Raw genomic sequence first — 13,065 nt, forward strand, 5'->3', positions numbered from 1 at the left:
TTAAGAGCCCTAAGCCGATCATGGGAACGAGCAGTCTGTTCGTATTCAGAATGGCTAACGTGTTTGTCACCTACGCTCTTCCTTCTTAATTTTATGCGGCGAGATCTCCTGACTGACGTTTATTGAAATCTTCATGCGAGATTTATGGGTGTATATTTAATAGAGACGTTCTGTTTTATTCTACAGTTACGTTTACCTGTAAATTTTATTGTACATAAACTCGACAGATTCTCAAACGATATGTTCGTCAAACTGCAAGTTAAATCCAATTTGAGATTATACAAGGGGGTGAGTTAGAAACTGAGCATTAGATTATTTTCCTACTTTTATCGAAAAGGTGACGTGTCTCATTGCGGATGTGTTTGTACAAATTTTGTATTTCTCTAAACACTATTAACTCTTTCAACGTGGAATCTTTTTTAGTCTGTGAGAAAAATTATTCCTTTATTAACTGTTATTTACGCAGACTCCTTTTTCAGATGGTCTTATAAGAAGATCATAACACACTAGAATTTTTAAGTTTTATTAAAGACAAGCACACTTATCGGTTAATTACCAATTTATTAAAATTTATTGCGTATATGTAACACCGAGTATGACAAAATTTAAAAAGTGGGACATAAAAACAAATTTGTTCTACCTTTTAAATATTATAATAGATACTTTGAATATTCCTGTGTTTGCCATACAGACATACAAAACCATACAGATATTTTTCACGATAGAATCTAATTATCTCTCCAATATTCCTTTATACCATTAGTATGGCGAGAAGAAATTTTGTTTTTCGTGAACCAGCGCAAATATAATCTAAAGATACAATCTCTGTAACAACCTGAAATCGGCCTAAAATTCGAAACGTACATTTCCACACATACATTTCGACTTCAGAAAAAGCTATTTGGAAATAGACACGAAGCAGAGAAGTCACTTCTGGTAATGACGCAAGATCTCTGTATTTTCTCTCTCTTCCTCGTTTTCTCAGATCCCTTTTTCTCTGTACTTTTCAAGAAACGTTGAACGAAACCGGCGCGGTTTCACGTTAATAAGTTTCATGCTGAAAAGTACCACATTAGAGGTACTGCAGATCATTAGAGTCAGAGGGAGGGGCGGATATAAGGGGCCCCATTAAGTACCTCTAACCAGGACAGAGACTTACACGCCGCCAAACGTTAAGCCGCATTTACACCAAACCGGTCGAACCACAAACTTCCACGTAATCCCCCAAAAAAGCTTCGAAAAGCAACGTTCCGTGTCGTATCTCGTTGGTTTAATACGTAAATACCGCGTTCATTCTTCTGTGCTCGTAACAGTTTATGACCGTTGATGGATCTGATGGATGAGAGATAAATGAGATTTTTTACTCCAAAACGTAATGTTTATAATATTTTTCTTTATTTCACGTTCGATGCTGTCGAGACAATTTTTAAACGAAATTGATAAAATTGTAAAATGTCCTTTAATTACATATTACGTTATATTAGTACGGAATATATAGAAATTTTCCATTACGTTATATTAGTTTCCGTAATGTACGAAATGTCTGATTTTCAACAATTCATAAAATTACATCGAATTCTGAAACGATTATAGAAATAGAAAACGAAAATAGAAATAGACGAAAGTAACAAATTCTCAGATTTAAAATGGTATTGTATCTACAAGGATAAAAATATTATATTTATATTTAATATCGAAAATACACGATCTCCGTAACTGTACAGTAGCATATAAAAATATCGACATTTATATAAAAAAAAAAAAAGAAAAAACAGAGTTATTTAGAAACTTAATGGAACAAGATGGGAAGTTTCATATGTTACAATGTAATTTATATGTACGTGTGTCATAATATTTCAAAGTATGGATGATGTCATCGCCGAAGTATGGAGACATCAGTGAAACCGGAAATATCGCGTTTCCTATCTTTATTACAAAATTAACGCGATAAGTGGCAAGCTACGATTCGAAGGATTGCATAGTATTGCCTGCAACTATATAGTATATGTCATGAAAAAGCTTGAAACGTTACGGTCGGTGATTCGAATGTAGTTGATCGCTTTCATATTACTTTTTCTCCTCGTGACGTTCGTTGCGCATAAATTTCAACTTGACGACTCAAATGATCTCTTAATCGCAATGCTCTCCTATTCTCCTTGAATTACAAACGGCAAATTCCAAGAAACAACCATAACCCGTAACATGTAAGACGCGCTACCATGGTTTAATAAAAACAAAAACCAATTCTTCGAAAGCAATCTGTGCGCGTATGTACAGGAGGAGTGTCTTTATCTGTCGACAATTTTATTATAATAACCTATAACAATGTTTCGTAAGGAAACAGTTTTTCTCGCTCATTATATTGCAAACTGTTGATTGTTCTTTAGCTATCTACGTTCTAAGAATTATTCACACGCGGTGAATAATTTGCGTACTTAAATACGGTGTCTTTAAGAACTAGTATGATTTAATGTAATCTGCGAAAACTTGAAAGAAATTGTACTTATAAATCTTAGTGTAAATCGTAGTAAAATATCCAGAGTAATGAACTCGTTATAACGTTTAGTAAATGAAAGAAATTCCTACTTAGATCCCATTCATACAAATACGACTTTCTATAAATATGCCAACGATAACGCTCGAGGTATATCCATGCGTCAAGTGTCGAGTTCAATATTTGAAACTTTTTTCAATAAAGATAAAGAACCTCAACGGCACTCTTGCAACATGAACCGCTTGGTTTGCCAACGAAGAAATAGCAATAACAATTAAAAAAATCCTGCAAACCTAGCACACACAATATCCAATAAGGTTGAGCAGTAACACGTGTCGCAACCCTCGTGATCGAGTGTCATATAACGCACAGTTGCATCGGCGGGCAGCGTTCGGATTTTGTTGCAAATGCGACATAAGGTTCACGGAGGTAGGCGCAGCACACGAACACGGCATTCGTTGCTGTCGTCGAGGCTCTTTGCACCTTGAGGAAATCACGATGTGGAGCGGTTGCGAAAAACGACGACGGCCGCGTCGGCGTAATGGCCGCACGGGCCGGCGTCTATTGCGGCGGCGGCGGCGGCTGCTGGCTGCTGCAACAACTGCACCAACAGCCAGAGCCCAAGCGAAAGGAAATCCAAAGGAAAGGGTAGCCGGAGAGCGCGCGCACGCCAGCCTATTTACTCTCGTCGCGCACAAAGAGCCGCACATAATGCGCGATTTATGCGCCACGTGTTTCTATGCTTCCACGTCCATTGTGCGTTTGTACTTTATCGACCAGCGTTTCGGCGTTCGTTCCTCGAGAAACGAGGAAGGCGAGAGCGGGAGAGAATAAGCAGAGAACTAGGAAAGAAGAAAACGAAAGGGGTAATTATTGGTAGACAAAGGAAATTTTATTTTTCGATGGTAATTGTCGTACCAGAGTAAAGAGACTGGACGTTGGAATTGATGAAATGGGTTTTGATTTTCTATTTTCCTTTTTTTTTGATGTAATGGGAGTTCGAATCTTGTAATTTAGGAGGTTTTTTAACTTTGGTATTTTACGTGGATCGTCTAAGTTACTGAATACTGAAATTAAGTTTGAAAGAGATAGATAGTTTATAGATAGTTCAAGTTTATTATAAAATTTTCAATCTCGTGAGTTTCGAGATTGAATCGTCCCGTAAGTGAAGTACGAAGTATATTTTGGCTTTTCAAAATCTTTATCATGACGTCCACAATTTTGTGATTTCTGATTAAATATGCTTCCGCGATGTCAGCATGCATAGATACATTTATAAGGATTACGTAACGTAATGACTAGACTTATTGTTTAAAAAAATTAATATGTATTCCTTTGTTCTGTTATTCTGCTGGAGAAAGTTAAACACGGCCAAAGATTGTGTTTTCTACCTCTCAATTATCATCGAAAAATTTCATTTTCGTCTAAAATTCCCGGAACATATAAAAGAATGATATCGAATAAAAAGAAACAAACTGTACACGAATAACAAAGAATTAAACAAACAAAGGTATACGTTCGATCACATCGTGCAATATCACACTTCGTTAGCTTTCGCTTCGAAACTTTTGATAATGATTCTCTCTTTGTCGACGTGAATGATGTTATAGCGTTCTAAATAAGGTGTTGTTCAGCGGGGCTGAACGAACGAGACGATATTGCGCCATGTTTTAATTTGCTCTACAACACGATGCGTAACGTCTTTGTTGCAAGAAGAGATATACGCGGTTCCATTTGGGTGAACAGAGTTAAGCGATGGCCAATGGATATTTAATCGAGCATCGTTTAAATAGATTTTGCGGCATTGTTTACGCCGACCTGGGATATTTGATACTTCATTAATCCCGCTGCAGATCTATTCAATTATGGTAATACAAAATCGTAGCGGTTTTGGCTACTGTGTATTATCTGGCTCTGTCGATGAATTTCAGTCGCTGACATCGCTTTTGCGGTATCATGTAGACATGAAACTGGATGACGTTGAACGTGTCCAATCGGAATATGAATAAAATTCAAGAACAGATGATAAATTTTGTTTTCCTTTTTATTTTCCAGGCGAATATGGAAACATGATATGATAGGAATCGTTCTTTTAAAATCTAGATACTTGAAACCGAATTTTTTTTATAGTTCTTTTTTGTCAATTACAACACTAATTATAGATTTGCTATTTAATATCGTATGATCAATGGTAAACAATTTAGAGGTCTTAGAAATTTAGAAATCTTCCTTAATGTTATCGTACCTTAGAAATATAGTCGTATCTTTTCCTTCAATTTCAGAGATCCTTCGTAACGAGTTTTGAAACATTACGTATTTATCTAAGAATACATAAAATTGGAGTACTTGTTTGATTTAAAAATCTTCAACTACAATGTTTCAATATATTTCCAAGAAAGAAATATTTTGCACGTTGCACGTGCATTCTCGACTATGTTTCAAAGTTTACCAATGCAATCGCTATCGTCGTATCTCGTAGCATCCTTAAACGAAATATCGAACTATTCCATACAACGCGCATAATATTTTCATCAAAAATGTTCACAGCAAGTATTCAAATATTTCCACGAGTCACCACCCTATACTTTTTATATTTCCAGTGGCAGAGCATGCTGCAAAAAGCGAACTTAAAAAATCACTTTCGTCACGAGTCTTACTGCGACGAATTTCGAAATCAGCAAACTAAACGGAAATCACTTACAGACGTACCCTTGGTACACAAATACTCTGTCCCACGGGATGTTTATCATGCAGAGAGCGTCGCGTCGATGGGCAGCAAGAACGAGTCCGCGTTTCACAGCCGTCGATCGCAGCGGGGACGCGAATCGCGGCGCTGATTCCGACAAAAGCCGGCCTCGTAAAGTCGATTCGCGCGGACGCACAGGTGAAACCGTCCGACAAGCAAAAGCAACAGCAGCCAACGACAACAACAGCAACGACAACAACGTCATGGCGGTGTTCGCCTGTAACACGTGAACCGCGGTGGCACAGGCTCTCTTTCGAAACGCTTTAACGCAGCAACGGCCGCCCGCGGTGCGGTCCTTTGTCGTGGCGCACCGACGACCGCTGCAATGAGACATAAATTGCAATTAGCACCGGCGTATCTGCAACGCGTCCACAGGCCGACTTATGCGCGCGGCTGGTCAACTCCCTTCTTGCAAGCGTGTCGCTAGTTCGATCGAACGACACGTTTTCCATCCACGGATAGATCACCTCCATGATGGAAGAAGGTATAAGGTAGTTATTTAATATAGAAGAGTCAGCTGCAATGGTATTGACCTTGACACACACTGCTGGCCATAAGTATCAAGATATCTACTGATATCTGAGCCGTTTATTTCAGAGAGATACGATCGATGAAATTATAATTTCAGATAAGCATCAACGAAGTACTGTGACAGAAAAATTTTAGAAATTCTAGAATTAAATTGAATACGCTTCATCGCTTTCGTTTTCATGCTATCTTATTATAAAGCTGTCGTTTTCTTTACGACTTATGTGTATTATAAAATATTGTTTCTTCGAGTTTTTCATTAAATATAACGAGTTCGATAGGATATAAGGCGATTGCAAAAATGTAAATCTACACAGGCATCCTATTTATGTGTGCGAATTTTACAGAGTCATTGACAATTTCTAAATAATCAAAGAAGATCAATAGGAAAAGATCAATGGCGGTACAGTGTCGTAATCGTATCTACGGACGTAAAACTCTACTGTCTCTTTCTTTGTCTGTCGAAGTCCACTTAATTCATAAACTAATGATACGAAAAACACTATGTAATAACCCGTGGCCCCGATAAATATCATCGTCTCGCGAACTATCACACGAGAGCATAGATAACTGCTTGAAAGGAAAACATTTAAGAACGAAGTATCGATACTCTATAATACCAAGAATCTATAAGAGAATTCCAGAAATCGGTCGCAGTGTACTGCGATACTTCACGACGACAGGAGCGAGGAACAAAGAAGAAACAGAAATGTGTCCGCGTGGAGGCCGTCGCATTACGGAAAGACAATGAAAAGAAAATGCCGCGGAGTTCTTGTTAAGCCAAGCTATTATCGTTAATTAAATAGCGCCTTCGCTATCTCGGCTCACGTCCCGTCGCCGTGCCCGTGGCATTAAGCCCGTATGACACCGTAAAGACTTTAAGTCGCTGCTCGTTATCGGAGGAATGACAGACGCGTCCGTGCGCCAAGGAAAGGACAGGGCTGCGATCTCCATTCCGGAGCCATCGTGTTATCCGCGATCGCTAAACCGTTCACGAAAAGGAAATAAAGAGCAGCGTAATGTGTACGTGTGTGCAACAGAACGTTTTCTCGAACTTTAGATGCTTTAGAGAATTTTTAATTCGCTCGAATAACTGCGATCCATTTTGTTGTTACGGATCCCTAAATCGAGTCGACGGCAATGTTGATGGGAAATGTTTCTATCTTGATCTTCTTAGGTCTGCCAGGATATCTACATCTACTTGCTTAGACTCTGTGAACAGTTTTGAGTGGGTATTTTTTTGACAATTTTTGTTACGTAAGTGGTCTATATTTGTATATTGTACGTGCGATATTTATGCAAATTCGTATTTTTGCAGACGTGACTGAAGAAAGATAGAATCTACGTTGAGATATTAAAATGGATACTGACTATACTTTGGATATTTCATATGCGCGTTGGCATGTTTGATACGTTTTGCAGCTTTAAAATCTTGTAATTGTATTAAATGCAATGCGTGTTTCCCGGAAATGTTAATATGCTGCCAAATGTCTGACCGTGATGTCCTTTTCTACTTAATAGAACATTCATGAATTCTTCGACACTGAGTCGTGGAAATGATACAAAAACAAGGTCGACAAAATTGTTGTTCTTTTCTTCAATAAATATTTTTCTAAAAAATTATTTGTTATATAAAAATTATGTAATAAAGTGGGAAGTGATATTATTACATAATAATACTGGTATGATATCTGGAAAATGAGACAGAATGATAAAAAGTATATTGCTAAATCCTGGTAACGATAAACCGGTAGTATTGAAATAATAAATATAGAAAGTTTATTAAAACGGCTCGATTTAGATGCAATTCTAAGATTTTTGAAAATATTGCACACATTTCCTGCATGGAAGCAAGAGTAAATATGTCTTTATCTATCAAATGTTTGAACTAGATGTTCTATGCATATATTCTTACACAAGTGATTACGTATTAAACTCTTCAATCAGTATTTCAACGTCATTCTACGCAGAGTGCAATAGACATCTACATGTTGTTTATACAGAACGATTTTGCTACAATTTCCAAGATTCAAATTGCCTTGTACATATTTCATTATATATTTCATAAATTATACATAATTCCGTTTGTACATATTCATTCGTATAAAAAGCAAACAAGAAATTGTCTAATTTACACAAAGATAAAAAAATAATTGCTGGAGGAAATAGAAATATTGATCAACATAGTGAATATTAATTTCTTGATTATTGTAAAGTCTGGCAAAAAATTAACGCAATTGATTTTTGAAGCGAAGGAAAGATCTGCTAGAAACTGAAAGAATATCAGGTATATCCATTCAATGGTTGTGTCGTACTGCACTCGATTTTAGAAAATTAATTTAATTAACGTTTGCGGAAAAAAGAAAATAGCTGTTATGAACTGATAGAGGATATATTCGCTGTGATCGACGAGGAATGTTAATTTCATGGTTATGTTGCAAGGTACGCAGTTTTGAAAAACTTGGCACGTCCATTCGTGTGCCTCCACGATTGACATTTAAATCGCTACTTGTCATCGATAGAATGACCGGCACGATCGAACGCGCACGCGTAGAGAGCTACCGATTTCCATGGGAGATGTCTCCGTTTACAAATGAGGATCATTAAAATCCAAGTAACCCGCGAAGTACGACGCATGGAATTGTAAATGCTCGTCGTTAAACATCGCTGGCCAACTATTAGCCAAGATTTTGTTCGAGCTGCTTGCCAAAGAATTACGCTCGTCAATTTTTTCTTAATCACCTGTTTTATGTACGTGTATCCTGAACAATGAAACTAATCGTTCATTTTATCGACAACAAATCATTTGACCGTGTGTCATAACAAAATTAAACACTGATTTATTCAAAAATGTATAAATATGTATGTATCTTCAATGCTTCACGTGACTTTAAAAAATTAATCATATTAAATTGTGATTATTTATGCATATATGGGATATTCAAAAATACAAAATACACATAACGAATGTACATAATAAAAATATATAAGATATACGAAATGTATGAAATATCGAAAGCATAGTACCTACTCATTATGATATTCAGCGACTGAAAGAAATTCTTGCGTAAGTTGCGTTTCTCTAATTATGTTTATAAAAGTGTAAATTTGCGGTTTAGTCATCCAGTCGTTATCTAATCAAAATTTCTACTCTAGTCTTTTTTAACAACGTATAAAATAATTTTTGATAAAGCATAATAACGGGAGTCTCGCATTTTCAATCGCATAATTTTCAATAATTCCAGATTTTAATCAATCGCATTGTTTCGAATAAAATTACAGATTATTCGAACCCAAAGACAAATAATATTCTAGGATATTAGATTTTGTTAAAAGATTTGAAACAGAATAAAAAGAATGGAACACAACGTTCTGCATAAAAGATATTCGATAGGAGCTTTCTATCGAAGGAAAGAAGAAACGTAATGTTTTAGTTTTCGATGGAAACGTCGCTGCCTCTGAACATAATAATTCGTCTCGTCGTGACGTGTCGTTTTCAAACCTCCGTTCTATCTACGATCGCAGAAAGTGAAGGTTTCGAACTGGTATTCTGCGAATACCGCAACGAGATAAAGTGGCTTCGAGAAAGGCAAACAATTTTCTCGCAGCGGCGTTGCCTTAAATCCCGCGGAATTTTATTCCGCTTATCGTGGTTCGTTGCAGAACGATTCAGATCGGTCGATTAGAGTGGTTGTTGGCGAGCGTGTTCTTGATTCGCATGAACGCGATCGAACCACTCATGTGGATTCAATAATTCAAAACATCGATGTTTGATCGACGTACGTATGATCAGACGAATTCTATCTGTAAGAAAGTCTTGTCTTTTAAATAATTTCCGAGTTTAAGAATATCTAATGATGACTTTCTGTCTTTATTTAAATTTACCATATTTGTTATACGTTTTATTAGATGTTTGTATAGGTTTGTAAATTTTCAAACGAATTATACGTACTCTGTTTACTTTACAATCGTGAATGTTATAAATTTTATTTATCATTGATTGATTAAACCCGAATAAATGTCGAAGAAATATTCGGTTTACCTACTGTTCAATAGTAAGTTTCTAAAGATCGTCGATTATTATCAGTCTTAATGTTACATGTTTAATAATCCTTTGATATGACAAATTAAAAATTCTTTATCTCGATGTCAATTAGTCTCTGTGAGACGTCCAATCTCCCATTAGATTTGCACTATTATATCAGAATTGAAGTTATGAATCATCGCTCGTTAGTTTCAATCAGCATTGTTATCCAAGAGACAACGTCTCATTACTGAAAATTGTCCTAGAAAGAGCCTAATTTAGAGCATAGAAAATATGTGCTGGTTTCGTTCGTATACTTCTATATGAGCCGTATAAACAATGTAAATCCGTAAATTTGTACAATTCAAAGAAAGTTTTACATTCAGCATACTGGAAATTTATTTAATGATTCTAAGTCTAATAATTTCTCCTAACATTGTTAATAATTCGTAATATTCTGAAAAAAGGTTCTCTGTTTATCTTTAATAAGGATAATTTGAATAATTTGCATAATTTGAAAATAAAAATCTTACATTCGTCGTAGTTAAAATTTATGCGAAAATTATTGAAGATATAATAGTACATGAATATGGTAATCGTTATACGATAAATTTAATAACTCGTTAATAATTCGAAATATTGTTAACAACTTGTAATATTCCCAAAGAACACGTTCGACGAAAAGAATTCTCCTCTTCGGTATTAGCATTGAATACATTGGTACATTACAGAACTGAATACCCCTTGATGCAAACGCGAGTCGAATCGATTTAAGCGAGATATCGATGACTCATCAGTCGGCAAACATATCGTGTAACATTTCCACTATTGTACAGAGCAAAAGATTTTGACATGGTTGATAGCAATTCGTGATTATGGAACCGCCAATGATACTTTAACTTAGTTAGTCACAGCTTTCAGATCGAGATTTATAAACGTCACTTGAGTGGCACGTGACATTTAAAGTATCGGAACGTGTGTCGATTTTTACGAATATAGAGTAGCAAGTGTCAATTGCCGTTTAAACGGCATCCATGTATATTTTTCCTTTAACGTTATGGCCTGTTATGCTGTTAACGACACCTTCATATCGTACGTTTTCCTGTCAGATTAAACCGTGACGAGGTTCATTCGAAATCTTTCCCTCGTAGACGATACAAACAGTCCTGACATGCACTTGAATTCATTTATAATGGTCACATACTTTTGAAATACTATTGCAATTACAAAAATGATTAGAAAGTAAATAAGTACAACCACAAATATTAACATCGAACAAACTTCTTTCACTTTGATTAGTACTTGTAGGAAACTATGATCTTCCCATCTATCCATGTAAATACGCGATATACTTCCCTTGGCGTTCATCACGCCATTAACGACGATTCGAATAGTCTGAATTTCAAATAGATCGCTTCAAATCTTAGCCAAATCTCACAAGCCAAATTACTTAACTTGATTCGAATAACTCTACCTTACCTATCTTAACAAAATCAGCCTGAAGAAGACCACCTAGCTTTATTCAGCGTAAAAAGAAGCACCAGTGAGTCGTCATCTCCAAAGGATTTTCATAATCCGATTATTATCATCGAGAGAGGAACAGAAAGAGAGAAAGAGAGAGAGAGAGAGAAAGAGAGAGAGAGAGTAGAGCAGAACAGATCGAGCAGCCAGATTTCGCGGGAGGTCGAAAACGATCTTTCGTGTCGGGGACATTTGGATTTTTCCAGTTAGTACGGTATCGTACCAGGTACACCAGGTACCGTAACACGTTCCCCGTCTCGTCATATCGTGGAAGAACAAAGTCGAGCAGTCTCTTCGTTCGACTCCTCCTAGTCGAAGTCGACAGAAAAAGACACCGGTTGGTAGAGCGATAGCGACGGCAGCAACGCTCCAGCAACCAAAGAGCAGGGAGGAATGGTATTTCATATTTTACGGTCGACCGTGCAGGAAGCAGCCCGGCTCACGAACTGGACAGTGCTCCTAGCTTTGATGGGGGACACAACATCGTCTTCGGCTTCTCGAGGATCACGATTCGGTGACGTGTGGCCGGCCCGCTATCGGGATAGCGTCGTGTACGGGCGCATATAAACGTAAAGTTGGCGGTGAAGGCTCGGGCCGGCCACGTCGAACCGTTCACGAGGCCGCACACCGTTTCCTAGTAGTTCTAGTAGTCCCGGGATCAGCCGGAACTGCCGAGAAAAACGGATCGAAAGCAGGGCCAAGCGGAATCGTGGCCCATGCTCCGTGATAAATAAACGCGAGCCGTGCGGCTGCAAACAAACCGAGCAACCGCGTTCCGCGAAATCTTGCATCGTTTTCACGGGAACGAGCGAACCGCTGTTTCTGGCGGTGAACGTTGTCGCGGATTGTTTCACAGGTATCTAGGTTTCTTTCAATGGGAATATTGATCGACGTGTTTCCTGTTTCGATATGCTTCTCGACGAAGCAGCAACCAGGAACTTTTTGTTGCCACGTGCTCCAAGAAGTACGCAACAGATATCGTGGAGAAAAATTACAAATATAGTAGAATCACTTACAGTGGTTACAATAAATATTTGCATACCACTGTCTATGTTACAGCATTTACGTGATTAATTAATCACTTAGATCCAAGTATATCAAATTTCGTATCGGATACTAGTACCTACTTTCACGTGATTATAAATGTTTGATACTATAGAAATGAAAGCTAGAATCTGATAAAGAGACGCTACGTTAGAAAATAAGGATATGTACAAATACCTTTCATAGTCACTGCAAATTTAAAGGGAATTTGTGTATGGTGTGTAAGATGTGGTGGATGGGCTTATGATAATATCGCTACATGTACATCCAAAGTATTGATATTTTTCAATATTACTATTATTAGTTTAAATCACAGAGAAACACCGTATAGTATATAGAATTTTGTTCAGGTCGTGGATCAAAATTGGAAAAAAGAGATTTCGTTTTTTTATTAATTTAAATAGGTACTGTGTTTTGAATTCTGTTTTCAATATTTACTTTGTGTTCATTATGGAAGCATTTAATAAATACAATTTTGATTACACAATTTGTTTCATAAATTCAAAGTTATTAGATCTACGTATATAGGGGCTCAAATACATGGTTTTATACGAGTTACCTGTACACGTCAAATTTTCCTGCAAAACAAATACGGCCACCGTCGCGGTGACATTTTACAATTCAATTATGTGAGATTGTACAAACGCCGCGTCGTCCTGGCTTTCCGGTATAATCGATCAACGAGATTATTCGTGGCCGCGCGTATTC

General features: G+C 37.1%; 1 protein-coding gene and 1 long non-coding RNA gene across 2 annotated transcripts in view; both read left to right on the forward strand.

Moving 5' to 3' along the window:
* The window catches only part of LOC126920134 (UPF0489 protein C5orf22 homolog), a 420,270-nt gene that overhangs the window by 77,487 nt on the left and 329,718 nt on the right, over positions 1 to 13,065 (forward strand). The gene's annotated exons all lie outside the window — the stretch shown is intronic.
* Positions 3,271 to 8,036, forward strand: LOC126920140 (uncharacterized). Its single transcript, XR_007711896.1, has 3 exons — positions 3,271 to 3,360; positions 5,095 to 7,025; positions 7,087 to 8,036. It is a non-coding gene; the product is annotated as an uncharacterized LOC126920140 (long non-coding RNA).

Source organism: Bombus affinis, chromosome 1 (genome assembly GCF_024516045.1).
Source record: "Bombus affinis isolate iyBomAffi1 chromosome 1, iyBomAffi1.2, whole genome shotgun sequence".
NCBI classification, from domain to species: domain Eukaryota; kingdom Metazoa; phylum Arthropoda; class Insecta; order Hymenoptera; family Apidae; genus Bombus; species Bombus affinis.